Below are 18,199 nucleotides of genomic sequence, written 5' to 3'. Positions count from 1 at the left end.
TTGGATTTAACATCCACTTATCAGGGAGACCATGTGCCGTTTGTCTATGCACTTGGCTTACCTTGCTCAGCATGATTTCTTCTAGCTCCACCCATTTCCCTGCAAATGCCATTATTTTGTCCTTTCTAATGGCTGCATAATATTCCATTGTGTATAGATACCACAATTTTTGGATCGATTCATCTGTGGTGGGACATCTGGGTTGTTTCCATATCCTGGCTATTTTGAACAGTGCTGCAATAACCATGGAGGTGCACGTGTCCTTGTATATTGGTTCCTGTTGTTCAGGGTAGATGCCTAGAAGTGGTATGACTGGGTCGTAAGGGAGGTCAATCTTTAGCTTTCTAAGGACCATCCAGACTGCTTTCCAAAGTGGTTGTATAAGTGTACATTCCCACCAGCAGTGTAATTAATAGGGTTCCTCTTTCTCTGCATCCACTCCAGCATTTGTCGTTGGCTGACTTGAGGATGTGGGCCATTCTGACTGGGGTGAGGTGGTATCTCAGGGTTGTCTATTTGCATTTCCTTCACAACCAGGGATGGTGAGCATTTCCTCATGCGTTTCTTTGCCATTTTTATCTCTTCTTTCTGAGAAGTCTCTCTTTAGTTCCCTTGCCCATTTAGTAATTGGTTTGTTAGGTTTGAGAAGGATTAGTTTCTTGAGCTTTCTGTATATACTGGATATTAACCCCTTGTCTGATATACTACTGGTAAATATTTTTTCCCAATTAGTTGGTTGTCTTTCTAGCTTGGTTGCTATAGCTTTAGCTGTGCAGAAACTTTTTATTTTAAGGTCGAGTCTCTCTCCAATTTGTTGTGACCCTAGAACTCTGTTCAGGAAGTTTCTGCCTGTGCCTATAAGTTCAAGTGTCTCTCCTACTCTGTCCTGACGTAGTTTCAGAGATTCAGGTTTGATGTTAAGGTCTTTAATCCATTTTGAGTTGATGTTGGTGCATGGTGACAGGCTGAGGTCCACTTTTAGTTTTCTGCATGTGGCCACCCAGTTTTCCCAGCACCAGTGGTTGAAGAGGCTTTGTTTCTTCCACTATATGTCTTTGGCTCCTTTGTCAAATATCAGCTGACTCTAGGTATGTAATTTTATTTCTGGATCATCTATTCTATTCCATTGATCTTCAGGTCTGTTTTTGTGCCAGTACCATGCTGTCTTTGTTATTATGGCTCTATAGTAGAGTTTGAAGTTTGGCATCGAGATCCTTCCCATGTTGTCATTTTTTTCCTAGAATTGTTTTGGCTATTCTAGGTCTTTTGTTGTTCCACATGAATTTTTGGGCTGTTTTCTGTATTTCAGAAATAAATGTCATTGGGATTTTAATAGGAATTGCATTGAATTTGTGTATTAATTTTGGCAGTATTGTCATTTTCACTATATTGTCTGCCTATCCAAGAGCATGGAAGGTCTTTCCATTTCTTAGTGTCTTTTGTAATTTCTTTCTTTAATTTTTTATACTTTTCATTAAATAGTTCTTTTACATCTTTGGTTAGATTAATTCCTAAATATTTTATTTTGGGGGAGGTTATTGTGAATGGGGTTGCTTCCTTTATTTCCCTCTCTGCTTGTATATTGTCAGTGTACAGGAAGGCGACTGATTTTTGTGGGTTGATTTTGTATCCTGCTACTTTGCCGAAGTGATTTATAATTTCTAAGAGTTTGGGATGGAGTTTTGGGGATTGTGAAGGTATAGTATCATGTCATCTGCAAAAGGGGATAGTTTAACTTCTTCTTTCCCTATGCGGACCCCTTTAATGTCTTTTTCTTGCCTTATTGCCATGGCTAAGGATTCTAGGACTATATTGAAGAGGAGTGGAGACAGTGGGCATCCTTGCCTTGTTCCTGATTTTAGGAGAATTGGTTGTAGTTTTTTCCGATTAAGTATAATATTGGCGATTGGTCTATCATATATGGCTTTTATTGTTTTAAGGAATAGGAATAATTTTCTCCAGAGCTTTTAACATGAATGAATGTTGTATTTTATCAAAAGCCTTTAATGCATCTGTGGAGATAATCATGTGATTCTTGACCTTGACTCTCTTGATGTGTTGGATTACATTTATTGATTTACGTATGTTAAACTATCCCTGCATCTCTGGGATGAAGCCTACCTGGTCATAATATAGGATTTTTTTGTGTGTGTTTCTGGATTCTGTTAGTTAGAATTTTGTTAGAATTCTGTTAGTTAGAATTTTGTTTTGCATCTGTGTTCATCAAGAAAATTGGTCTGTAATTCTCTTTTTTGGTTAGGTCTTTGCCTGGTTTGGGGATGAGTGTGATATTGGCATCGTAGAATGGGTTTGGGATAGCTCCCTTCTTCTCTGTTTCTCTGAAGAGCTTGAGGAGTATGGGTATTAGTTCTTCTTTAAAGGTCTTATAGAATTCTGTTGTGAAGCCATCTGGTCCTGGGCTTTTCCTTGTTGGAAGACTTCTGATTGCTTCCTGTATCTCATTGTAAGTTATTGGCTTATTTAATTGATTTACTTCTTTGCTCAGTGTGGGCAACTTGTATTTCTCTAAGAATATATCCGTTTCTGCCAGGTTTTCTTTCTTTAGAGAGTATAACTTTTGAAAATAGTCCTTTATAATTGTTTGGATATCTTGGGTACTTGTTGTGATTTTCCCCATGACATCCCTGATCTTGTTAATTTGGATTTTCTCTCTTCTTTTCTTAATTAATCTTGCCAATGGTCTATCAATTTTATTTATTTTTTCAGAGAATCAGCTTTTTGTTTTATTAATTTTATCTATGATTTTCCTATTCTCTACTTCATTAATTTCTGCTCTTAGTTTGATTATCTGGCTCTGTCTAGTAATTTTAGGTTCCATTTTTTCATGTTTTCTAGCTGTTTTATTTGCAACATGAGATTATTTACTTGGTCTGTCTCTATTTTCTTGATGTGGGCACTGAGGGAAATAAATTTGCCCCTCAGGACTGCTTTTGCTATGTCCCACAATTTTCTTTGTGATGTGTCTTCATTTTCATTGAATTGTAGGAACCTTTTAATTTCTACTTTAATTTCTTCTGTTACCCAGGTGTTGCTTAGAAGTGTGCTGTTCAATTTCCATGTATTTGAGTAATTTCTGCTGTATGCTTTGTTATTGAGAACTAGCTTGATTCCATTGTGGTCAGATAGGATACAGGGGATTATGTCAATTCCCTTGTACTTGCTTAAGTTCCTTGCATGAACTATGATATGGTCTGTTTTGGAGAAAGTTCCATGAGCTGCTGAGAAGAATGTATACTAATTTAGTATTCTTAAAACAAGAAAGGATTTGGTTAGTTGATGACAATTCTAATTGCCATGCTTTGATCATTACACAATATATACTAATATCAAATTGTCATTTTTGTATCTCATTACATGTACTGTTATTTTGTACCAATTAAACCTAAAGCAGAACTTTAAAACAGAAAGGGCTCCATGAATTTACAGACAAACTAGGTGTTATTCCTCTGGAAAAACGAATGTACTTCTTATCAAAATGAGTACCAGGAAGTGGAAACATGTTTTTGGGGGGAAGGGCTAAAAGAGGGCACAGGAATGGAAAGCAGAAGGATGAGTCAGTCGAGTCATGTATTCAATATACACTATGGATGAAATGAAACATGTAACCCATGGGTAGGGATGGGAGGGGAAAATAGGTGAGAATGAAGGAAGTGGTTATAATGGACCCAAACAAACAAATGAGAAAGAAGTTATAAATGAGAAAAGAGAGAATTCTAAAGAGAATACTCAGTATTATTTTGTAATTTCCAATGTAAGTAAAATGTCATGACTATTATGTATGTATGTATGTATGTATGTATGTATGTTTGCATGCATGTATGTAATGTAGGTAGATGTAAAGGATTAGAAATAAATATAAGGGAATACACACACACACACTAGCTCTGATGAAGGCATTAAAACCATTGTTACCCAGAAATAGTTCTCAGAGCTTAGTTTTGAGATACTATTTTCCAATTACATAAGCCAGATATTATGTGAGAAATTGTTGATAATAGCATAAGAGTCAGGAAATTATAAAATGAACCAAGAAAATCTTTGGCTTCAAGAAAATCAGTAAGTGTTCACATATTATATATTCATGATGATATATGTAAAGGATAGAGCATGCTGAGAAAACTAATGACCAAATATGGAAATAAATACCCATGACTCCATATTGATGTAATAAAATACTTGTAGAAAAGAGGAGAAAGAGGTCAATTTTTGTAGTAGAATTTCCATTAATGAATAAAGAACACATAATGACCTCAGAAAATCATAATTAGAAAACTATCACAGTAATTAATTCAGCCAAGAATCCTTATTCTTAAAATTGTTGAGTGAAAAATATGAGAAAGAGGGAAGTCACAAGACAGCTCCATAAAACACACTTTTTTTCTTTCCTACATTTATATCAGTATCAATCAGTTGTAGAAGGGGATTTCAGATTGTCATGTCCATATATGTATACAGTATATTTTGATGCTACTCATGTCCTTTCTTACCCTCCCCCATTTCTTTACTCCCTTCCCCAATTGATCTTAACACTCTTCATTCCATTGCACATGTGTACATCAAATAATTTGAACATATTCACCATCCTTTGCCCCTCTGTTTTCCTTCCCCTTCTCACTAGTATGACCAACTTCGAAGTACCTATTTTATATTTCTTGCATTAATTTTCTATGTATATGCTAATTGTTCAAAGGAGTTTCACCATGGTATTTCACACATGAATATACAGTCCACAGATTGATCCCTTACTTTCTATCACTTGCCCCATATCCCCTACCCCCTATTTTCATTTTGCCATCTTCATTCATAGATGAGATGCATTTCCTTAAATAATACATATTAATTCCAATTCAGAAGAAGTAACTTTATCAGAAAAAATACAATTGGCCTATACAAACCTAACTGAAATATATATATATATAGTTTTTATGTAGTCCTAGGTATGATGTACTGGCAAGGGTATATAGATTCTACTGGATTTGATTCCAAAAATGTTTATTTTCAATAATTTTTTTTCTGGCAAAGGATTTTTTTATATTTTTCAAAAGTGCCAAAGTCTTTATACACAGAGTACATTGAGGAACTGTCACAGATTAGAGAAGACTGAGCAAATAAAGAATTAGTGAATATGGGATTGTCAATGAAAATCTTGGCTAGCAAAATGATATGAATGGAAAACTAGTTTTAAAATGCCTAAAATATCTAGTTGATAGCATACTATATCAATGTTTGTTTCCTGATTCTATAATAAGATTAGATAAGATGTAGTTTTTGTTAGCTAAGTGAAGGCTGATAGCTAAATGTAGGGTGTACTATTTTTGTTACATTCTGTAAGTCTTAAAAAACAGTTTTAAAGCTCTGGTTTAAATGAGAAACTCTTGAACCTCATGATAAGATGTAAGACAGTAATTTTTGGGTATACATGAGGAGACTCTATAATTATCTAGGAATAAAAGAATACATTTAAGAACACATTTATATTAAGCAAAATTGTTTATAGGTGATTTACTTAAGGTCAAAGTATTTAATGTATTATTTTATGTAATAATAAAATTCTAACAATGTTATAATTTGTATGATAAGTAGTCCATAAATGCATCCTTAACATAAATGAAATAAATATTTAGAGAGGAAAAAATTGTAAGAAGAATTTCCACTGTGGGTGCAAATTTAAATTAGACTAGCCATTACGGAGAAGCAGTGTGAAATTAATCAGAAGAATAAAACCAGAACTGCCACATAACTCAATTAATAGCACAACTAGGTATATTCAAAGGCTAACAAGTGAGTGAATGATTTATATGCATAGCTACATTCACTGCAGCATTACTCACAAGATCTAAGGTATAGAATTAACCTAAGTATCTATAAAAAAAAAAAACCCAAAACAAAAAGAAAACAATGGCCAAAGAAAATGCAGTCGATTACAGTTAGAAGAAAATGTCACTAGTGACAACATGGATGAATCTAGAGAACATTAGGTCAAATGAAATAGGTACAGAATGACAATAACACATGGTATCATTAATGTGGAATATAAAAATAAAATAAGTGATGATAATATGTAGTAGAATGGGAGTTACCAGAATATTGGGAGATGTTGGGAAGATACTGGGCAAAGGACACAGGACTTCAGTTAGAGGAGTTGAAAATATTCCATAGATCTTTTAAGCAGTATGGAACTAGAGATATAATAAATATAATGTAGAGATATAATAAATATAATGTATACTTAAAATTGCTGAGTGTGGATTTAAGTGCTGCAATAATTATATGAGGCTATTCATGTTAGTTAATTTGATTTATACATCCTACATTGTAGTGTGTAGCAAGATAACATGTAGCATTTTATAAATATACACAAATTCCATTCATGATTTCAAGATAAATTTAAATTATAATTTAAAACTAAATTTCAAGATCAATTTCTCAGATTTCAATTGAGAGGTACATTGATGTAGAAGCAAAGGTATTGGTACTTATTTTAACAACTATCAAATTATTTATTCAAAGATTTTACAGAATAAATATTTAAAATTTATTTTGTGATTTGGGGTTTTATTTTCCCTAAGGAGCTGATTTACCTAAAAATTGATATGAAATGTTTTTAATAATTTAATAATTACAGTTACATGAGCAAGGTAATGAGTACATTTCCTATCAAGCATTGTTGCCTCCTCCTTTGTTTTTCCCCTACCATCCCTTCTCTCCTACCTCCACAACTACATTCCCCCCCACGCCTAAATTGTAAAGTTCATTTTTCAACATAGTGTCTTGTACATCTCATTGTTACAGTGGTTCAACCTGTATCCCTATTTAAACATTTTGTTTTTTTCCCTTCCCCTCCCCAAATTAGACCAATGTCAAATACAGTGAAAAGAGAGGTTATACCGTGGGGGAGGAACATACAAAGCAACAAAAAACATCACACGGAACATTATGAATATGTTAAAAACAATAGCAAGAAAGAAAAAACCACTTGTGTCCCTATCTTGGAGTTTATTTCGCTTAACATCATCTTATCTTGTCATATGTACATAGCTTTTAACCTTTTCTGCTTGTCCCAGACCTATACTAGTTATTGCAAATAATGGAAACTATGGGACTTTTGAGTCTGGTTTACTTCACTTAATACAATTTTTTCCAAGTCTTTCCATTTCCTAACAAATGGGGCAATGCCATTCTTTCTGATGGAGGCATAGAATTCTATTGTGTGTGTGTGTGTGTGTGTGTGTGTGTGTGTGTGTGTGTGTGTGTGTGTGTGTGTGTATACCACATTTTGATATGAAATGTTAAGATGACTTCCAAAACCTATTCAAAGAATCTCCTTCCTGCCAAAGGTATATTTCCAAATAATATTCAGCCTGATAGCAAAAAGTAAAATAAGTCACACTTATATAACACCTTTCCTCTAGAGAGCATAAAAGTCTTCACAATCATTTCACATTTCAGAAATTCTTACTTACAAAAATAACATATTCCTGAATGATTTTCCCTGTATATATTTCTTTACTTACTACTACCTTCTCATTTAACTTAGTTATCATCACTTTTGACTACTATCCTCCTAGTTCTCTTTTCTGTCATTTTTACTCATGTCAAACCTATTTCTCCTCTCTTTAATCTTTTTATCAGCCATATTTGAATCCATTATCCTATGTAGCACTGCTTGCTAGAAATAACCTATGATTTTCAAATCAGAAATCGACTTTTTTCTCAGATTTGACCCACTTATTCTGAAACTGTTACCAAAAAAATGGAAAAGGATAACAATAACTGTAATTCCTAGACCATTTTTTACAACATGGTCATTTTCTTCTTCATATGCCACATTAGGTGTTAAGTTTATGAGTCTAAGCAATTTTGGAAATTGATTATGTGAGATCAAACATTGGCTACAAATGCAGCATACCATAACAACCAGACCTCAAGGGATCAATTCCTGTCTCTAACACTTAATAGCTTTGTGAACTTAGGGAAGTGAGATAAACATGATATATGCTACAATAGGGAAAATTAAAGATGGACCTTAAACTTTTTTGTACAAGAGACATTAAGGTATTAAGAAAATAAAGATATATCAAAAAAGAAGCTTGAAATTTGAATTTTCCAATTTTTGGAAATTGAATGTCAAATGATATGCTGTATTAATCAGAACTAATTAAAGACAATAAAAAATCCATCACTCCACAAGGGCAAATGAGGAAATAATCAAATTGAAAATGGTTAATAAACTTACAGGTTAAGGAACATATGCATTACTTCACTTGGTTATATTGTAATTATGTGTAAACATTGGCATAATTTGGTATTATACATATGAAAATCAAATACAAAACTTTTCATTGTCAATTATTTGATTGACAATATATACCTACTATTAGTCATTGTTTTACATATAGTTTAATGGAATTCAATTTTGTGAAAATCTGATTTTAAAAAGCTTTAAATATAAAGATACATGAAAGGTTCCCCTTTTTCATCTAACAAACATGGTATTAAGGGTATAAAGTATTCTATTTTGGAAATAATTTTGAATTTTCATAGTTTTTATTGACATAGTCCTACATTTTAAGTTATATAATGCAGATATCCAGGACATTTCTACAATGTGTAATAATAATCAAATCACTATACTACATACTTCTCACTTCTCAAACATCAATGATATTTATTTATTGGAGCTTTTACCTCATTTTTGTTAACATTTAAAATATTTCATGCATTATTTTAACCAATTACTGCATATTATACTCTAGAAAAGCAGAACTAATTCCTTCTACGTGTGTTTCGCTATCCTCCTCTATTTTTCCCCTTCACTCGTGACCAGTATTCTACTCCATTCTTCCATAAATTTGACTTACTAGTTTCCACAAGTGAGTGAGGACGTATGATATTTGTTTCGGTGTCTGGCTTATTTTACTTAACATAAGGACTTCCTGTTCTGCTCATGTTATTGAGTCAGTAACAACAATTAAAACCACAGTCTCCCACCAAAAAGACCAGAATTTGAAATCTCTGCTTAAGTCTACCAAATAGTTAAAGAAAATAAATACTAATCATTCTCTAATCCTTTTAAAAATTGAGGAGGAGAGAATATATATTTTGTGGCCAAATGATGCCACAAAAATCAAAGTACACTGGGTCTCATATCTAAAATATACTTGGAACTCAAAAAATTAAACCCCGCAACAACAAATCCTCAAAGAAACAACTGCCCAATAAATAAGTGGGCGAAAGACTTAAAGAGAAACTTCTCTGAAGAAGAAAGAAGGATGGCCAATAGACACATGAAGAAATGTTCAACATCCCTAGCCATAAAAGAAATGCAAATCAAAACAACATTGAGATATCACCTCACCCCAGTTAGAACGGCAAAAATCAAGAACTCTAACAACAACAGATGCTGGAGGGGATGTGGACAGAAAGGAACCTTACTTCATTGTTGGTGGGAATGTAAACTTGTTCAACCACTTTGGAAAGCAGTATGGAGGTCGCTCAAAAGACTTCACATAGAGCTCCCCTATGACCCAGCAATCCCACTTTTGGGCATTTACCCAAATGTTTACAAACAAGACCACACTAAAGCTACCAGCACAACTATGCTTATTGCAGCATTATTTACCATAGCTAAGATATGGAACCAACCCAGATGCCCCTCAGTAGATGAATGGATCAAGAAAATGTGGTATATATACACAATGGAATTCTATGCCTCCATCAGAAAGAATGACATTGCCCCATTTGTTAGGAAATGGAAAAACTTGGAAAAAAATTATATTAAGTGAAGTAAGCCAGGCCCAAAGAAACTTAGGTCCCATGGTTTCCCTTATTTGTAATATCTAGTATATGTATGACTCAAGCGGAAAAGGTCAGATAATGTGATGTCAGGAAAATGAACCCTTAGATGTGTATTTTAATGTTTTTTTCTTTCATGCGTGTGTTTCTAACACATTTATAAGATTATCTCTTTGTTGCTTTGTATGTCCCTCCCCCACAGTATAACCCCTGCTTTCACTATATTTGATGTCAGTATAACTTGTGGAGGAGATGGGGGAAAAACCAGTTGTTTAAGGATACAGGTGGACCTGTTGCAACAATGAGAAGTACAAGTTGTCATGTCCAAAATGAGCTTTACAACGTTGGTGGGGGGGGGAAGAGGGGGGAAGGGGGGGGAAGGAGAAGGATTGGGATTGGGGGGTAGGGGGGAGGCTGGGAAGGGATGTGAAGGGTAAACAAAGGAGGAGGCTGCAATGCTTGGTAAGAAATGTATGCATTATCCTGCCCATGTAACTGTAACTCCTCTGTACAGTATGTTCACAAAGAAAATTAAATTAAATTAAAAAAAAATCAAAGTACAACCTAAAAATATTCTGAAGGAATCTCTATGTAAAAATCCTAAATGCAATACTAGCAAGCCAAATTTAATAGCACATTAAAATTCCATGTCATGTGAGCTGAACAGTAAGACCCTATAAACTCCTTACACATAAAGCAGTGTCAAAAATTCTATGCATAAAATAAAGGTATCTCATCTAAAATTGTGTATATTTAACTTGGGGCCTTTCTCTATCTGTATTATTTTTTTAACTGGTGAAAAATTTCTTTGTCAACTTGTATACAATTTTTATAATTGAGAGAGGAGAAGGAAGGATATAGGTTTTTCCCCAAATATGTGCGCTTTACTGTTTTATTTCACTAACATCTGGAAAAATACTTATCTTTTTAAACACAATTTTGAAATAAATGACAAAACAAGTATATATCAGATAACCTTGACATCTCCTCCATAATTTATTTGCTAGCCAAGCAAGGTTGCACCTGATAAGAATTTTTGGCATGCAAAAGTTTTTATATGAAATCCTTGTATTTGTCTTTTTTGCTGTTAGGAAAGTTTTTGTAGGACAGTGGATGTATGGATATTTAAGGTCATGAATCTCTTCCCATACAACTTACAATCAATACAAATGGGAAATGATGAATAAATGATCTAGCCACTTCAGCTGTACCAATAACTTTCATACTAGTGCCAAAATCCCAAGGCATGTTCTATGTGTATCCTAGAGGGTCCCTTTTCAATTAAGCCCCATTTTCTTTAGGCAGAAAGGCATTCATTACTACATGCTCTACTGAACTTTTATCATTTTTTTTGCTATTCTATCCTCATTCATTTTGTTTCCTCAGTTCACTTCTTGAATAAATAACAGTTAAATCTTTGTTAAACCTTTGCTTTTGAAAGAATGGCCCCAAACCAAATGTTTTACTAATTTACTTAGACAGATAAGTTACAAATATTGACAATGTTTTAACAGTAAGAAAGAAGACTGTCAGATCTTATTTGTACTGAAACTTCAATCAGCATTACCAATAGTTTGACTCCTATAAATATCATTTCCTTTTGGCATCTGTGCAGAAGGGTTGCATTGCTTATCTGTGCTGTTTGATCCAATGTTTCAAGGCTTCTAATATTCTCCTGTAGTAATACCAAACTCATGATGAAAACATTAAACATTTCCATCTATTCAAGGAAAATCTTTGCAGCAGGTTTTCCTAAAGATTAACAGTTTGCAGTGCTGAGAAATGTATGTATTACTAAAGGAGCTTAAATTTCCAAATAAGGGAGGAGTGAAGCCTTAATAGGGGATGTATACCAGAAGTCTCTAAATGGCATTTACAGCCACACAATTGAGCCTGGATTTGCATGCATAATTATACTTCTTCCTGACTTGACATTCAGCCATTTCTAAAAAGCCAATTACCTTACTAGAAAATGGATCTCACTAAAGAGGAAGTCAAATTTATATAAAATGTGTTAAATAACCTCATACCTGGAAAACTTTCAAATTGAATCAAATCATTCATAGTCACTTTCTTGGAATATGAAGCACCACCTTCTAACAGGTACTTGGGCCATCATATTTATAATATGACTTTCATTGCTTGCTTGCCTTTTGACAAATGGTGATTTGATATCCTCTTCATATGAAGTAAGAGACGTACACCATTGTTATATTTTCTGTGTTCTTCCTATTCATCTTCACTTTCTACACTATATATGTGTATTTATGTTTTGTGTTACTCACACTATACGTTGACAATCACTAAAACCCTCCTCTTCACAGAAAGATCTTTAGGAAATAACTGAGCAGATATTTGATTCTGTTCTTTATTTTATTCTTATCCAGTGTACTACCAAGGAAGGATATTCATATCTTTCAAATCTTGTCTGCCAGATACGTCAATAATTTTAATATTTTCTTACTCAGACACTTGAGATCATCGATTTAAAACTGAATACATTTTGTAAGATCAATGTTGAATCTTTTGTGTTTGATATTACTTTCTTCTTGCTTTATCTTTTACTGAATTATATCTTGTACAATGACAGTTTTGTAGTCCCTTAGGATAAACATTTTAGTAACCTCTCATACAAGGAAAACATATCTGTACTGAAAGATATCTAACACATTTGAAATTTTTCTCCACTTTTTTGAATCATATTAAATCTGCAAAATATCTCTCCCAATGACACTTTCTTAGAATGATCCTTAGATTTTACTAAGGATGAAGCATATTTTTTCATTTGATAGTATTTCTAAAGTGTTATTAAATACTTTTTCCAGACAACTAAATGTGTTTTAAAAATGATCAAAAATCAAGGCCAGCCCAGGCTAGAAAGTCCACAAGACTCTTATCTCCAATAAACCACCCAGAAAACTGGAAGTGGCACTATGGCTCAAGTGGTAGAGCAATAGCCTTGAGCTGAAGAGCAGAGGGACAGTGCCAGGCCTAGAGTTCAAGTCAAGAAAAGAAAAAAAAAGAACAGAAAGTCCTATTTCTTCAATTGATTCATCATTATAATCCTATAGAAATTATATCATTACTACCAAGATCCTTTCTGTTTGGTTCAACATCTGTCAGTTATCAGTAGCTTCATCAAAAGTATTATCAAAAAATTTTGGAAGCCGGGAGCCAGTGGCTCACCCTTGTAATTCTAGCTACTCAGGAGGCTGAGATCTGGGGATCATGGTTCAAAGCCAGCCCAGGCAGGAAAAGTCCGTGAGACTCTTATCACCAATAAACCACTAGAAAACTGAAGTGGCCCTGTGGCTCAAATGGTAGAACGATAGCCTTGAGCTAAAGAGTTGAGAGACAGAGCCCAGGCCCAGAGTTCAAGCCCCATTACTGACAAAAAAAGAAAAAAATTGGAACTATGACAGAACAATCACCCTTCTGGGTATATGCACAAAGGAAATAAAACCATTCCTTTGTAAAGCTATCTGCAATTCCCTTGTTCATTGCAGGATTATTCACAATAATTAAGATACAGAAACAACTTAAGAGTCAGTGAAAGAATCGGTGAAATCTTTACTTTTTATAGCTTAGATGAATAAAGAAAGAATGGTATATTTATAAAATAGAATAATAGTCATGTTTATAGGTAAGAATTCCTGCCATTTGTCACAAATTGGATGGTACTGCAGGTAATTTAGCTGAGTGAAATAAGATGTAGAAAGGAAAAAAAAAAACATTATATCACTTATACATGGAGATCATGTCTTGTGGCTTGAACTCTGGGCCAGGGTGCTGTCCCTCAGCTCTTCAGCTGAAGGCTAGTGCTCTACCACTTGAGCCACAGTGCCATTTCCAGTTTTCTGTTGGTTAATTGGAGAGAAGAGTCTCATGGACTTTCCTGCCTCGGCTAGCTTTGACCTGTGATCCTCAGATTTCAACCTCCTGAGTAGCTATGATTACAGGCATGAGCCACTGGCACCGGCTAGAGAACATTTTTTTAAAGAAGCTTAAACATACAGAGATACAAAATGGTTATCATGGGGCAATATAATTCAAAGGATACAAAAAATAACATATATAGAATAAATGGAGTATAGGGATATAATACATGAAAGCTAAAACTGTTAAAATAGAAATTAGCTATTTTATCATAAAAATTAGCTATGTGAAATGATATATTTATCCACTTACTGCTGAAATTACTTTCTTTCTATAAATATATATCCTATAATATCACATTAGAAGCTTCAAATACACAGAGTAAAATTTTATTTAGAGCTCAAAAAACTTCTATTTCTTATCTATTCTGTAAAAGAGAAGTATTCTAGTAGTGCTTTTAATTCAGGCTCTTAGTTTTCATATTTTAACTTAGATGCTGCTTTAATTTTAAGACAGCATAGCCATAATCAAACACTTAGGAAAAGCATAAGTCAGACTTAAATTTGGTGAACAAGAAGTAATAATAAATAATAATAAAATAGAAAACAAATGAGAAGACAGATAATATATAATAATTGCCTTTTCCTGCCAGGCCCAGGGAATAAGAACATATGCAATGATGATAAACTAGAGAGTGCTGTTGGAGAGAAGGGGGCTCCTTTGTCTTTCAAAAGCTTTTATGAACAGTAAGCCTGGCACTGTCCCTCAGCTCTTCAGCTCAAGGCTAGCACTCTTCCACTTATGCCACAGCAACACTTCTGGTTTTATAGTGGTTTATTGAGATAAGAGTTTCATAGACTTCCCTGCCAGGTCTGGCTTTTAACTGCAATCCTCAGATCTCAGCCTCCTGAGTAGCTAAGATTACAGGTGTGAGCCACTGGCACCCGACGAGAGGTAGATTTTAACAGGTGTTATGTTTCTACTATGATGCTGATGCATATGTCATGTCTAAAAATGTTATTTTTATACAAGTCTTTACAATAATGCAGATATCAATGGTGTACTATCTGTGTGTATATTGTTTGTGAAAAATAAGTGTATTTTTCTTTCATTTCTTAATTCATCATCACAACAGTGGCACTGAATTTCTGACAATATTGAATTACTAATTTATTCTATTGGACCTATGGAAACTTGATCCATTTGATTCCAGTTTTTCTAGTTTTCTGTGTTTACTTTGTACACTGAACATTGCTATTTCCTTTTTTGAAAATACACCACTCTGAAGTGCAGACATGAAGTAGTGTCTACATACCACTTTTACAGAAACAACAAAAGATCATTATCTAAATAAAAAAGAAGTAATAAACATTATGATCGAATTTAATGAGATAAACACTGAAATATATCAAAAATAATGAATGAAAAAATGGTTCTTTAAAAATATAACCAAGATTGTACAACCCTCGCCTAAACAAGAAGAAAAAATTTCAAAATTGATATGAAAAACAAACATTGAAACCAATACCAATGCAATTTAGAATACTAAGAAATACATGGGAAAATTATATTTGAATAAAGAGGAAGAGCTTCTGTGTTGCACATTTTTACTATTATGTGGAATCTAGACCTAAATAATAATGATAATAGTAATCAGAATAATATGACAGGATTGCAAATAGGTCATTGTTTGGGGGTGAGAGGGAATGAGAAGGAACAGGGTAAAGAGAAGTTTAAGAGGGCATACCTGGTAAAAATAGCATATATATGAAAGTTGCAGAACATTACTTACGGGTATAAAAGAGCATCATGAAACCAGGCAACTATTCTAAAGTGGCAAGGGAGGGCATTTAAGAAAGAACAATAGATGGGGTGGATTTAATAAAAGAACAGTATATGTATATATGAAAATTTCACAATGAAGCCGATATTATTTTGACAACAAAAGTTTTTCAAACTTTGTTATTTGGTAGTCTCTTTTGCCATTGATGAGTTCATCTTTTCTTACATTGATTCTCAGTTTTCCTATTTACTAGATTGTTCTCCTTCTAGGCACAGATCCTGGCAACTGCTCCATTAAACAAATCTGAGTCCTTCAAAAAGAGGAGAAAAACACATATAAGCACAGGTACATATGCAATGTAATTGCTTATATTTTTAAATTTTTAACCACCAAATTGTTTCACAAAGTGTTTGACATAATTCTGATATAAAAGCAAAGCAAAAGCAAACTCAAAATGGTAATGTGTCCAGGTCTTCAAAGGGCAGACACCTAGATAGATATAAAAGTCTAACAGATTTTTTAGAGGAAATGTGTATAAAGGAATTCATTGCAAAGGAAGCCAGATAGAATGGGGGAGACGTAGACCATGAAACAAGTCTGACACCCATGAAGGGAAAGAAGAATTGAAAAAAAAAAGATTAGATAAGAGCACTAGATCTATTTCCCATTAAAGAATCCATGCATTCAGCTGGAAAGCATATGGTCTAGTGTCTCTGCTATGCTCACTTATTAATTAGGAGCTAGGTTCTAGGGACACTTTGCCAGCTATGTAAACATTGCAGTGAATTCCAAAGGTGTGGCAGCTTGGGGCTATCAGCTAACTTCACACTTAAAGCTGACATATTGAACTACTTCTATAAAACTATTTGTTAAGCGTCTAATATACGTGGTTCTTGTCATAGGAGAAAAACCTATGAGCAACAGAGACCACTCACATTCATGAAGATTAACACTAAAAATTAAACTAAGATTATATTAGACCTAAAAAATTAAACAAATAACTATTTATAATATGAAGCATAAGGACATTGCTTATAATTTTAATTAGAGAGCTAAGGAAACTTTACCTGATAAAGCTACACTTCAGCATTAAACTAGATTTTCTATAGAGGTGTCACCTATATATGAACTATATGAAGCAAGACCATTTCTGGGAGATGGGACAGCATTCACGTAGGCCAGGCCATGAAACAATACTATATACAGTGAATTATCAAATAGGAAGGAAAAGTCTGTGGCTGGGGCCTTGCACATGACGATGTGAAAAAGAAGAATATTTGATGAAGCCACAAAAGTGAGGCTAGTTGAGGAAGTAGATCATGTAAATATTTCTTAATGACCTGAGTTTTCTCTGAGATTAGATGATATCAGAATTTAAAATATTTTGAAATATTGCTCAGGCACAGGTAGCTCATATCTGTAACCCTAGCTACTCAGGAGGCTAAGATCTGAGGAGTGTGGTGTGAAGCAGCTGGGCAGGAAAGTCTGTGAGACTCTTATCTCCAACAAACTACCAAAAAAGCCAGAAGTAGAACTATGGCTCAAATAGAAGAGCGCTGGCCTTGAGCAAAAAGAAACTCATGGAAAGAATCCAGGCCCCAAGTTCTAGCCCCAAGGCTGGCACAAAAACTAGATTTTGAAATAGATAAGGTAGCTTTGATGGTGATTGATAAGGAGTGGACTTTTAATTTTTTCCTATCTAGCTATTTTCATTCTTAAATCTTTAAGTACTTGTATAAAGGAGTTGCCTTTGAAGAGAACTTGCTGATGGATTTAATATGACTTACAAGGAAAAGAGAAGAATCAAGATAATCTCTCATATTGTGACTTGATAGACTGGAACAGGGCAAACACTCTGTGAATAAAAGTTTTCAGTCAAGAATTACCTTTTTGTCATGTTAATGTGAAGTGTTTACTTACATTTTCACTTCAGAGAATAATATTGTTTTAGTGTGTAGCCAAAAAATAGTAGCAATGAGATTGTTTGTGTAAAGGCAGCTATTTGAATAAGGCATCTTTAGATAATATCATATGCTATCAGTATCTTCATTGAATTTTATTACACATAATCAAGAACCAAATCACACAAATAAGAAGTTTTATATTTGTTCCGACAGGTTTCAAGATAGAGCTTTATCAAGACCTACACTTACACAAAGGATGGAGTATAAGAAAATTTTTCTATCAGTGGAAACATATTTAAGAATCTCCATCTTCTTCTATAGCAGCTCTGTCTAATAGAATTTATGATGTTGTTAGAAATATTTCCTATCTGTAGCGCCTCAGTATAGTAGCCATAGATATATTTGTCTCAAACACTTGAAATGTGGCCTGTACAACCAAGAAGGTGAATTTGAAATAATATTTAAAATTATTTGAAATTGAAACTGTGGTTAACAGATACCTACAGAAAGTATTAACATAGAAATACTGGAGGATCTATTGAAATAGGAATATAACAAGTCCTTTTAACAAAACATTGATGGCACCAAGAACCAGATGTCACTATGAAATGCATGTAATTACAGTTGTGGTTATTTAGATAGTGATAAAGTAATTTAAACATTTTAAAGGAATCATGCGTGATTGTCTCCCACCTCAGCTTGGAAGCAAGAGGTTAAGTAATACATTCAGGAAATGAGTCATCCACAGTTTTAACATTTGCTTACTGATTCTGAAATGCTTATATAACTTGATTTTTCTAGGATATTCAAAAATTTATTT

The sequence above is a fragment of the Dipodomys spectabilis genome, unplaced genomic scaffold, assembly GCF_019054845.1.
Source record: "Dipodomys spectabilis isolate Male_0828 unplaced genomic scaffold, ASM1905484v1 ptg000324l, whole genome shotgun sequence".
NCBI classification, from domain to species: Eukaryota; Metazoa; Chordata; class Mammalia; order Rodentia; family Heteromyidae; genus Dipodomys; species Dipodomys spectabilis.
Note: the sequence above shows the minus strand (reverse complement) of the source record.